Source organism: Sphaerodactylus townsendi, linkage group LG05 (assembly GCF_021028975.2).
Source record: "Sphaerodactylus townsendi isolate TG3544 linkage group LG05, MPM_Stown_v2.3, whole genome shotgun sequence".
NCBI classification, from domain to species: Eukaryota; Metazoa; Chordata; class Lepidosauria; order Squamata; family Sphaerodactylidae; genus Sphaerodactylus; species Sphaerodactylus townsendi.
Window position 1 is genome coordinate 82,298,400 of NC_059429.1, and position 12,542 is coordinate 82,310,941.

At 42.3% G+C, this 12,542-nt stretch overlaps 1 protein-coding gene across 4 annotated transcripts in view; it reads left to right on the top strand.

The window, feature by feature from the left end:
* PACSIN1 (protein kinase C and casein kinase substrate in neurons 1) overlaps nt 1–12,542 on the top strand; it is a 78,034-nt gene that overhangs the window by 42,492 nt on the left and 23,000 nt on the right. Inside the window, exon 2 of one of the 4 annotated variants that reach the window (XM_048499002.1) lies at nt 1,575–1,664. The exons of the other annotated variants lie outside the window; for them this stretch is intronic. The gene's annotated coding sequence lies outside the window, so the exon portion shown is untranslated. The remainder of the gene's footprint in view (nt 1–1,574; nt 1,665–12,542) is intronic. 4 annotated transcript variants of the gene reach the window in all.

Here is a 12,542-nt window from a genome sequence, read left to right on the forward strand (position 1 = left end):
CATGATCAAGAGAGCTCCTTCGTGCTGGAGCCTGATTGTGTAGACCATCAAGGACCCTCTCAGCTCACTCAGAGTTCTGTACTGAAGATAACAGAGGTTATAGTAACAAGCAGAAGGACAAGTAATGCAATCAACTGGCTTAGAAGAGTGTAACTCTGCTTAGTATTGCCTCTTAGTCACAGATCTCCCATTGTCACATTTAGTATGACCCTCAGCTTCTAACACTATATATGTAGGCTTGCCTAAAAGTGTCCTGTCTATTGAACAGAGGCTTCCTGGGATGCTATTTCCTTCTATGCCCTGAAAAAATTCAGCTGTCAGTTTCTACAAGTTAAGCCTCTATTTGAAAGCGTCATTTTTCTCCAGACCTCTTGGCAATGCTACATGTATATTCTTCTCTGCATGTTAATTATTACTATTAGTATATTAATGTGATTGCTTTAAGAAAACCACAAAATGTCTGTAAACTATTACGTATCAGATACAGCTACAAGAGAGAGAGGCATTCAACTTAGCATTACCATATGAATTTAAAAAAAAAACTATTCTGAAAACATTTTGCCAGATGAGCTAGGCAACCTCACCGCTTGTAATCTGTTAATGCCAGAAGGGCTAGTTCTTCATTTAATCCTTTATATTAAATAGTCTGAAATCTGATGACCAATTGAGATGGGTTCCCAAATGAAATTATTATTCTGTTTCTTGTTTTTCTGAGAAGTTGAGAAAAATAGTTCCTTGATCATATGATAATACTGCAGCCAATGCTTCTCTAGTTTTCTTTACTCACAGTACTCCACCACCACTAAGTTGAAAAGACAAGAGTACAGCTCCTGATTTCACCCTTTTGTTAATAAGCAGTGGCAGTAGAAGTGGTGCAACAAGCTGGTATGGAGTGGTTTGAAAGGACTTTATATTAGGACTACTGCAAGTGCCAGAGGAGTTCCACATGAAATGAATAAATTATTCAAGTAGTTTTGAAAAAATAAGGGGTAGAGGTAGACCAAATAACAAGAAAAAAGAAAAATTATTTACTCTTACTTTGTTCTGTTCAACATCTTAACACCTATAGCAAGAGGAATTATATGGAATCTTACCTCAAGCTTTCATGTGTTAACAGAACATCAAAAGATCTGAGTTTTTCTATCTAAAAAAACCTGTGTCCCAGCATTTTAAGCAGATTTCTGTCCTAGAGGGCTATCTTGCTATATTTGCAAGTGCTCCTCCATGAAGAAAGACTCTTCTCTGCTATCAGTACCAAATGTTGGAAGTTATTCATTGTTGGCCAAATGGCATCTATTTTTAGTTACACAAATGTCTTGGGAAGTCAGGATGGCAAATTTGCAGGTTTGTAGTCAACCAACTCCTGAAAAGAGATGGGTTTTGCATGCCACTTAGCCATCATTTTTAGATTGTCTGCTGGGTCACTCAACAGCAGTCTAACAAAAACAACAAAACAAATAGGATGAAAACAGCAGATGGGTATGACTCTACACCATTGTTTCATCTCAGCGGACTGCCAGATAACCTCAGGGGTGAAAGCAGCTTATGTTTCTTACTAGAACTATGTCTTTCAGATCAGAAAACTGGAAGCAGCACTTCACCCAATTTCTAACCAACACTATGTACCGTCTTCCTTTCACTCCTGGGATCTCCAGAATGCACAGGTAGTTTTTCCCGGTGTCTACAGTTAAGAAGTTGTATTTAAAAATGTTCCAGACTAGAATTAGTTTTAGAAGAAAAAGAGTTTGGATTTATACCCCACCTTTCTCTCCTGAAGGAGACTCAAGGTGGCTTACAAGCTCCTTTCCCTTCCTTTCCCCACAACAGACACCTTGTAAGGTAGGTGGGGCTGAGAGAGTTCCAAAGAACTGTGACTAGCCCAAGGCCACCCAGCAGGAATTTAGGAGTGTGGAAACGCATATGGTTGACCAGATAATCCTCCGCCACTCAGGTGGAGAGTGGGGAATCAAACCCAGTTCTCCAGATTAGAATTTTATTCCTAGAAATATTGTTAAATCAGCAGGGTATAACCCCAAATTTCACAGGAGGCAAAGCTGCTATGATTGACATATTTTGGTTTATACTCCTCAAGGCAAATCTCCTTGGCTTAAGAGGCAAGAGAATTTAAGATAACTTTTTCCAGGGGAATCTGGAAGTCAAGGGACACCCTTCCTGCTGCTTGCTTTAGGAAAATGTATGTTTAGATGGGAGGTTTTTGAAAGAGAAAATTTCCAGACAAATGCTGGATTTTAAGATAATCAGCTAATTTCTTCTTCCCCATATGTTCATGATCATTGAGCATGTATGATCTTTACAACATTCTTGTCTACTAGCACACTATCTCCTGTTTTGCTCCAGTTAAACACAGTTCCCATAGAAACTGTCTACTAGTAGAGCTAAGAAACTGGACATTCATGTGTTAATATAATTATTTTTATTTGTTTATTTATATTCATATTTATACCCCGTCCTTCCCAACTGGGCTCAGGGCGGCGAACATCAATAAATATGGATTAAAACAGCTATAAAGCAACACTCAGTATTAAAACATTAAAACAACTAGCAACTAACAGACAGCACTAAAACCCCACAATTACACCCATGGGAGGCTAGTGATGACAGCGGTCAGGCCAGCGAGCAAGATGGAAATGCCTGGTAGAAAAGCTCCGTCTTACAGGCCCTGCGGAACTCATTCAGGCCCCACAGGACCCTGATCTCATTGGGGAGTTTATTCCACCAGGTAGGGGCCAGGGTACTTACAGATCATGAGTACTCTTCTCACATATTTGCATGGCAGATCACCTGTACCGTATGACAGCAAAGGGTGTTGGAGAGAAGAAAATATTCTAAAATTGCTATCACTGACAGCATCACTTTGTCTCTGACCCCTCCCCCTATCCCCACCCTATGCAATCTCACGTTTGTGGCCAAACTGGGCCAGACAACCATATCTTCCATGATTATGTGTTGATATGCAATTGTTGTAAATATTTTATACATATATTTGTATTTTAAACGCCCTTTAATGTTGAAAGGTTTTAATGCCTGTCATTCTGGGGACCTTGAGTTGGGTAGAAAGGTGGCATAGAATTGCGGCTAATCTCCAGGCTGTAGAGATCTGTTCCCCTGGAGAAAGCTGATTTTGGAGGGTGGGCTGCATGTCATTGTGCTGCACAGAAGTCCCTGTCCTCCCCACGGTCTACCCCCACATCCCTGGGAGTTTCCCAACCCTATCTGGTACTGCCCCAACCCCCTCCAGTGGACCAGAGGGACCTGGCAACCCTATTTGCAGGGCAAACTTAAGGTTACTACAGGGCATGATAGATGAGATTCATATTAGAGTGGGGGAACACACCAGTTTAAGAAGCAAAAAGAAGCTAGAGGCCTTTCTGTCCTTCAGCTACCCTTCTCCTTGGTTTCTGCCTCTCTGCTGACAATGACAAAAGCCACATTTTCACAGACTGAAATGCTACCTATCCTGGGCAAGCCGTTTGCTGTCTCAGCAATGGTTTATTGATTAGTGGACTCCTCTGGAAGTCCAGAAGCAGCCTCCCTTGTCTGGCTGCTGGATAAAGTTTTGTGCTAAAATGCAGCCAAATCACATACTTGTTTTTTTGCAATGTGTGCAACAAAATAACTCCCCCCAAGGAAATATTGCTGGACATCTTGTGCTTAAGAATGCAGTCAGAGCTTGACTGGCCCTACTGCAATGCTATCATGCATTGATTAACGTATACAAATTATGAAATCTATTGAGAACATTGATTGTTCATTCTCACTTTCATGAGTTGTTTGCTTACCAACTAAATGCTGAAACTCAGTAAGAATGACACAGATGTTATGAGAAAGCTAGGCAATAAATCATCAATATCTATGCCATTTACAGCCCAATGTGACGGGCGGGGGGACAAAGGAAATTGTGGAGGGGGTCAGCCCTATGCCAATGAATTTGCCCTTCCCAGGGCTCTTACCCCAGCAGAGGGGCAAATCACAATGACCAGTACTTCTGCACCCCTGATAGAATAGCAGGGGTGTTCCAGAGGTGTGGCTGGGGGTGTGGAGCCGATGTCAGCTTCCATCCCAGCTTTGCTTCCTGGGATACTGGAGCCCAGAGCTCAGACTTATGCCAAGCTTTTGGGTGGGGTAAGCCCATAAAGCCCAGTGAAAGGCTTTTTGGTGGCAGGGAGATTTTTTTTGTTTTTTAGCTTCCCCACCCCACCAAAAAGCTCTCTGGAGGTGGCAGAGCGGTGCCACAATGGTACCATTCCTGTCTGCCCCGGGGCTTTGAATTGGGCTGCCTGTTCTGGAATGGTTGAGTGGTGGTTGTTTGGGAATTTTTAACAGCAAAACTATCACATCAATTTTAAGTAAATAGATAATGTATTAAAAAACACACACACACACACACACATCACAGAAATTTAAACATTGATCTTAATTCTACCTTAATTTAGGAGTTCAAAGCATATTACGGTTCCTGAAATTATTTGTGTTTTTTTACCATTTAGCTTTTAGGATTAGACAGGTGAAGGATATGGGAAGGGGAAATAATAACCTTTCAATGGCTGGAAAAAATCCAATTGTTCTGGCTAACAATTTTTAGCCGGTGTCAGATTTTGAGTTCTACAATAGCCAGCAGTATTAACTAAGACAAAGGCTAAGGAATCTTTGTTTCTATACCTTGTCTCACAGAAAGAAAGGACCTCAATGTTGAATGTTGAATTAATCTACAGCCACTTCCTGGACCTTCTTTGTATTAAAAGTAGGTGGTAGCCATCTTAGAGGACCAGGAAAAAAATGATGAAATTGGGAGGTTTGTGTTTTGAAAAACAGATGGGTGGAGAAAAATCCCTAGATGACCCCAAGCAGAATGCAGTTAAAATTGCTTTGATGATGCAAGAGATTCCAGAGATACAGGTGTTTTTACCTGACCTGGTCATTTTAATATTGGGACTTTTCTCCTACAGTAGAAGTCCACTGTAGAAAAATCAGGGAGCTGAATTAAAAAAAATTAGTGGGGCAGGATCCTTAGGGGTCATGTAGCAGAATGCAATTAAAACTGCTGTGAAAGCCCAAGGGATTCCAGAGATACGAGTGGTTTTATCTGCAGTGGCCATTTTAATACTAGGAACTTTTTCTACAGCGGAAGCCCACTACTTTCATTTCTTCTAAACAGCACAGAACTGCATTTTTATCTTTTGGTGGGATAGATGGTCTCTAGAATTGTCAGGATTCTCCCCTTATATCCCCTGAACAAGCCAAGACTCAAGCAAATAGTACCTTTCAATAAGTAGGGGCTGATTCCGCATGGGCCGAAAACAGCAGTGTGAAAACGGTGTGAAAATGGTGTAAAAGGATTTAAAACGATGTCAAAGGGTTTATACTGTTTTCACACTGTTTTCACACTGCTGTTTTTGGCCCACATGGAATCAGTCAGAGAAAGGGCATTTCTAGGAAAGAAGGTCCCTGGAATTTGTGGCTATGCTGCAGCACAGGAGGATCACCAGAGAAGGTCTTGTCATGTCTCCTGATTGCCTATCTGAATGCTGAGGGGTTTGTTTTGCTAAGTCTCTAGTGAGAGAGCAAACAGACTGCACATCAGAATATACGAACTAGTATGGAGATTTTGGACCACGTTACCTGCAGTGAAGTTACTGTCTTGCAGTCTACTCTTTGGGCCAGAAGTAATTATTGGCAGGAATGGCACCATCTTTGTATGACTCACAGGTATTGTGTGCTGAGTCACTGCAACTGATACTCCAAAGCCTTTTTGCTTTGAAGCATCTTTAGAACAAATCCATGTCAAATCTTCCTCTTCTCTACTATGTCCCATACCCATTCTTCAACTGTCTATTGCAAATACAGTGTGGGTACATTCAGGAACAAAATCTGCAGAGGGCTGGTCTGTACTGCACCTTTGTTTAGAAGGGACATTTTAACACAAACAGGACTGGAGATGTTGATTAGGAGAGAGTTGAGGAAAAGTATAGATAAGTAGCATGATTAACCCAAAGGAGGACAGGGCTTCTTTGCCTTTATTCCTTGTATAGGTGACGGGCACTCAGCAGGGGGAGCTTATCATTTCAGAGAAAAGCAGAGGCAAGAAGAGCTGTCTCTGATAAAATGCTTTTATCTTTTATAAAAGTACAGGCACCTTATAATCTGTTTATCAAATCACAATCACTTGATCTTTCATATACAAATCCAGAGAATACTCCTGTGGCTGTGCCATATTTTTGAGAGTACTTCATATCTCCTTCTTGCCAATTGTTTTATCCTAATAGCTACTGATGATTCCTTTGTGTTTTCAAATTTGTCCCTTGAGAATTTCTTAATTTTGCCTGCAATGAGAACTGAATTTTGCAGGATTCTCAAGGAGAGTCAGGGAGGGAGCACAATAAATTCTGTGACCCTGGATTTTACTTTGTAAAATGCTCTGTTACTGGTTGTGGTGGGTTTTCTGGGCTGTGTGGCCGTGGTCTGGTGGATCTACGTTCCTAACGTTTCGCCTGCATCTGTAGTTGTCATCTTCAGAGGGTAGATGCCGGCCACAGATGCAGGCGAATCGTTAGGAACAAGATCCATCAGACCACAACCTCAGTGAAAAAACCCACTCAGTGGGTGAACATCCTAAGCCGTGAAAGCCTTCGACAATACATTGCTCTGTTATTGTTTATTAAGCAGTACTACATAGCCAGTCTTTCTACCAGCCCCCTCCCTCTGGCCTTGGAAACATCACATTAAACTCAGGTATACAGGACATTGGGATTCCAAATTCAATTCCCAAAATCATGTGTGAAGTGAAGAATTCCAGGAAAGAAACAGAAATGTGCCTCTGAGCTATCATAGACCCTTCCAGACTTCATTAATATTTGCCAAACAAACATTTAAACTGTGAAGCAAATAGTTCTGCCAGCAGTTTAAAGGATCATCTGTTGGGGTAGGAGGAGGATCAAAGGCTGGATGGGTGATGGCAGCTCTTCTGCAAAAGGAACTGAAAGTCAAAGCTCTTTTGTCAGACACAAGAAATGGAGAGCGAAGTCCTTTTATCCTAGTCAGGAGGGTGGAGTAGTGTCGTAAAGAACGCTTGTTAAGCATCTTGATTAGAGCAGAGGGGAAATGGGGCAGGGGTGGGGGTTGGAATTAGCATCTTCAGTGAGATGATAATCCTATGTCCTTATTCAAACCTGGAGAGTCCATTGTTTTGAACCTGTGAATTAGGTCAAATTCAGCAATTTCAAATGGCAGTTTCTCTTGAATTTTCTTGGTTTGAGGGCTGCCACTCTTAGGTTAGCAATGGAATGACCTAGAACATTACAGTGTTCTCCCACTGGTTTTTGAGTGTCGAGGCTTTAATGTCAGGCAGATTCCGCATGGGCCAAAAACAGTGGTGTGAGAATGGTGTAAACCCTTTTATGTCGTTTTAAACCATTTTACACCATTTTCACACCACTGTTTTTGGCCCTTGCAGAATCTGTCTCAGATTTATATCCATTTATCCTTTTGTGTAGGTTTGTCTGCTGTACAGAGTGGAAGGGCATTGCTGACTCTTGGTGGTTTATATAACATTGGAAGATCAATGAGTGAATAAACCTGAGGTTATGACTGGTGTTGTTAGGCCTGGTTATTGCATTGCCAGAGTGGATATCGGGGCAGAGCTGGTTTGTTGCAGTCCCTGGTCCCAAAATCTGTATCCATGTTTGGATGGGCATTGCTGTGGATAAGATGTTGTTTAAGGTTCAGAGGCTGTCTGTGGGCTAGAAAAGGTTGCCTCACAATGCATGTGAGAGAAGAGTATAATTGTCCAGCATAGGTGTAGGCCGTTAATGATGTTTGAAACAGTTTGAACTTAGATCAGTATGTGACCAACAGTGGTGTTCTGTTGTTTCATTTGGATCTGTCTTGCAGCAGGTTATCCCATGGTATCCGTTTGGCTCAACTGGTTCCATGCATCATTAGCAACCTATAACCTATTGTAACCTAAACTGTACTGCATACCATTCAAGTAACTTGACCCAAACTGCTATTGCCCAAGGTGAGACTAGCTTGCTGTATGGTCAAGCTCCTACCCCTTTGAAGCGTATACCCCCAAAATCTTGTTGGTCTCTAAGATGCTACTAGAACTGAATCTGAGGCTCATTCCGCACACGCAAAATAATGCACTTTCAAGCTGCTTTCACAACTGTTTTTGCCATTCCGCACACCTTCAAAGAGCCCTGAAAGCAGCTTGAAAGTGCATTATTCTGCGTGTGTGGAATGAGCCTAACTGTTTTACTGTAAACCAACACAGCAACCATCTGAAACTATCTTCAAGATGGTGTTCCTCTCACGGATGACCCACAGATGCCAGTGTAGATGCTGCCAAGAAGGGACTGGTAATGCAATCCAGGATTGTAGTATAAACATAGGCAACCTCAGGTTGTTTGGTTACCCACCCCCACCCTCCAGGTTAGTAGAAACTCAAGGAGGGAAACAAATTTCAAATAAAATTAGACATCTAGAGATCCAGCCTAGCTTTGTTCCTTGTCTAGTTTCAGTGGCCGCTACTGTTGAGGAGCAGCTGAGAAGCCAAGACGAACCTGTTCATGTACCGCAGACGGTGTCACAGGCACCTGTGTCCAATAACGTTCTTGGGCAGTGGCAGTCAGGAAATTGCAGAGGGCTGGATAACCTTTGCTGTCGCAAGAAAGAGGAGAGGATTGGGTCAAAAGATTCGCAGCTCTGTCAGGTGTTGGTGTATGTGCAGTGTACAGTATGCCCAGCAATGTGTGTAGTATGCCCAGCAAAGCATAGTATAATGGCTGTGTGGGTGTTTTTTTTGTGTGTGTGTGTATACTATGCTTTGCTGGGCATACTACATATACACACACACACTTTACCATAGTTTTTAAATGCAAACATGGAAACTACAATGTGTGTGTGTACTGTAGTTTTCATGTTTTCATTTCAAAACTATGGTCAGATGATTTCTACAGCACTGCCAGTACCTTTCATGCCTGATCACTCACGTAACATCAGAATTCTGTTTTCACTTGGTATTAATAAAACTGTAGAAATGATGTGAACCTGTGCGTTCTCACTGGGCTCAATCCCTGCCCATATAGACATGTGTGGGTGCAGATTTGTGCGCACCCACGTTGTGCATAGCTCTGTGAGATACCGAGTTTGCGTTGCTGGATTTGTATAGCTGTGCATGTTGCTTTATAGGGTGCCCGCAATGTACATACATTTGGTGTTACTGTGTGTTTGTACATTGAGTGTGGTTTGCAGTGTCTGTGCATGGGCACATGTATTGCCTAGTGAGTTTCTGTGCACATGCATGCAATTGGCACAGCTTTGTCTCTGTGTCTTCTTGTGAGGAATAAAGTCTGGCATTTATTTATAAGACAAGCTTGGATTGGTGGATGCCTGAGTTATATCACTAAATCCCTTCAAGGCACTATTAGTTCAACTGCAGTGAGCTCTGTAAGTCAGCTTCCGCAACTAGCTCAGAAAAGCCAGTAACCCATTTCAGCATAAATCCACAATACTGGAGCCATGTGTCAGTCAAATGTTGTACCAAACATGCCTGCAGATGTGCATACTCACAGATCTCCTGTTCCAAAGCTCCAGGAAAAGAAGTCTGGTGCGTTATCGGATGATATTCCATTCTAGCTGAGAGCTAGCACTTTCTAAGATCTCTGCTTGGCTGGAAGATGCTGTGTCAGTTTTTCATTGCAGGACATTAGCTTGGAAAGTGATCTCCTTCTCACCTCCAAGCCGCAGAGTACCTTAGAAGAGTTCCAAGCCTGCAGCCAGCAATCAGTGCCATGGCTGATTGCCAGTGCTCTGGAAGCTGCGTGGTTTGGGATTTAGCTTCCAAGCACTGCTTTTATCCAACATGGGCCTCATTTGTTCACCTCGTAGGATCACGTTGTACAATTCTATCTTGCAATTCTATCTTGATATCTGACTTGAGCCAGCTGCATTGGCTTCCTGTTGAATTCCGAATCATCTTCAAGGTGTGGGTTCTGACCTTTAAGGCCTTACGCGGCCTGGGACCCTCGTACCTTCGGGACCGCATTACCCCATATGTCCTTACTCAGCAGAGGCCAATTTGCTGGTAGTCCCCATCTCCTCAATGATGCGGCTGGCCTCCACGCAGGCCAGGGCCTTTACAGCTCTGGCCCCGGCCTGGTGGAACACTCTTCCTCCAGCTGTCTGGGCCCTGCGGGACCTTGGTGAGTTCTGCAGGGCCTGCAACTGAGTTGTTCCACCGGGCCTTTGGAGTGACCAGCCGCTGAGTATGGTGCCCTCTCTCTCCTCTTTGCTCTCTGCAGCCCTCCTATGGAGGGTGTTAGCTGTTCCCCTTTTCTGGGGAGGGTTTTAAATATGGGTTCACTGGACGCCTTTTACTGTATTAATCACTGTTTTAAATGGAATTTTAGTAAGTTTTTTTTAAATTTACACCTTTATTGAATTTAATCACAGTGTACAGTAAACAAAAAAAGAAAAAATATACCGAAAAAATACAATATCTAGTTGTGATTACATAATAAAAAAACGTTGAAAATATAGTAAGTTTTAATGTCTATTTTGGATGGAGCCTATGTAATGTATTCTTGTATATTTGTATAGTTTGCTCCCCTGTTTGTTATAGTACTGTTTTGTTGTACATCGCCCGGAGCCCTTCGGGGTTAGGGCGGTATAAAAATCTAAGTAATAAATAAATAAAATAATTTTTATAGCAATAACAGTATTATCGCATCAAAGAAGCTTCTTCTGCTTTTAAAAAGGGACTCTTGTGTCCGGTTTATAGATGGACCAGATAAGATATAGGATGCAGCCTTCAGAAGTTTCAGGTGGCTTCCCTGGCATTACATAATTTTTCCAGGTCTGGACTTCATCATGGGTGGGATCAGGAGCATGTTAGAATAATCCTTAGACCCATCTGTGAACAGCATGCACCTCAAAAAGTCAACCCAGTGTCCACCATATCTATAAAAGTCATGTTAATCCAGACTTCACATCAACAGCTGCAGTGGGGTTCCTGCACCATTAGAAGTTGTACAGAAGAAGAAATTTGACAGCTAGAGGCTGCCACATCTTAATGTGGAAGAAGTGAGAAAAGAATGCATATGTTCAAATTCTGTTACAACAACACAGGCCTTGTCCTCTCTTGGCATCTGTCTGGCTTAGGAGTTTCAACAGTGAACTTCTTCTCCCTTCCCTACTCCCTCTTGTTATCCTTGCCTATGCTTCTTTTTCTGAAAGGAAGTGTCTACTCCTTCAGATGATGCTGAAGGGCTAAGCAGCTTGGCTTTGGAATTGTTACTTATTTGTGTGCCCGCTTGCTTCATTCCTTCCCCCAGCCAGAATCTGTAGATCTGGCATCCATGATTTACTGGTGCGGGTGGAGGTGGGTTTACATGACAGCAGCAGCTAGAAACATGTGACCCTGACCTGGATGTGATTGGCTCATATGAAAACTACTTCAAATAGCTTCTTTTACAAAATCATCTACCTAGCCTGAAATAACAATGTCTTAGTACCTGCTACCCTCCTTAGAGAGTCAAGGTTACAGCCACATATAGTTTCAAAATAATTAAAGGCTATTTTGTTACCTTGATCACATTCTCAGGATTATTATAAATTGCATTGTGGAGGAATAACTGCTACTTTGGGTAGAGGGGAAATAAACTTCTTCTTTACCTAAACATGTTGTGTGGGGGCAAAAGCCCTGGAGGCTTGGCTCACTGGAATGCATTCTGTAAAATGTATTATCGAAGGCTTTCATGGCCCGATTAAATTGGTTCTGGTGGGTTTTCCGGGCTGTGTGGCTGTGGTCTGGTGGATCTTGTTCCTAACGTTTCGCCTGCCAGCCACAGATGCAGGCGAAACGTTAGGAACAAGATCCACCAGACCACAGCCACACAGCCCGGAAAACCCACCAGAATAATTCTGTAAAATGTTCTTCTTGTCTAAAACTCTGAAATCTTTATAACCCAGATAAAGAGAGGCAGTTCCCTCCACTCCCATCCTATGGGTCTGGTTTTGTCAGTCTGTGATCTGATAGCACAGCTATTCAAGACTCAGGAAAATGTGTCTGGAATGATGAGGGACATTGTGGGAATGCTAGTAGCCTAAAATGTTAGTGTCTCTGAAAGTCAGAGTGGTGTAGTTGTTAGCCTGCTGGAGTAGGATTTACAGGACCTGGGTTCCCATGCAAACTGTGCTATGAAGGTTACTGACTAGCTTTAACCAGTTACACTCTTTTTACCTAACAGGGTTGTTAGGAGGATCAGGAAAGGAAAATCACCTACTCTTCCCCTTGGAGAAAGAACAGAATAAAAATGCACTAAAATGAGCTTTCTAATAAGGAATTGACATTTGCACATTTAAAAAAATCCCAATGTGCAGTTTTAACGAAGACGTGAGATTTAATTTATACCCTGCCCTCCCCCCTGAGGTTCAGGGCGGCGAACAACAAGTAAATAACATCAAAAACAAATAAAATGTCAACAGCAAATATCAAACAGCATCAATAAACATAAATATCAAAT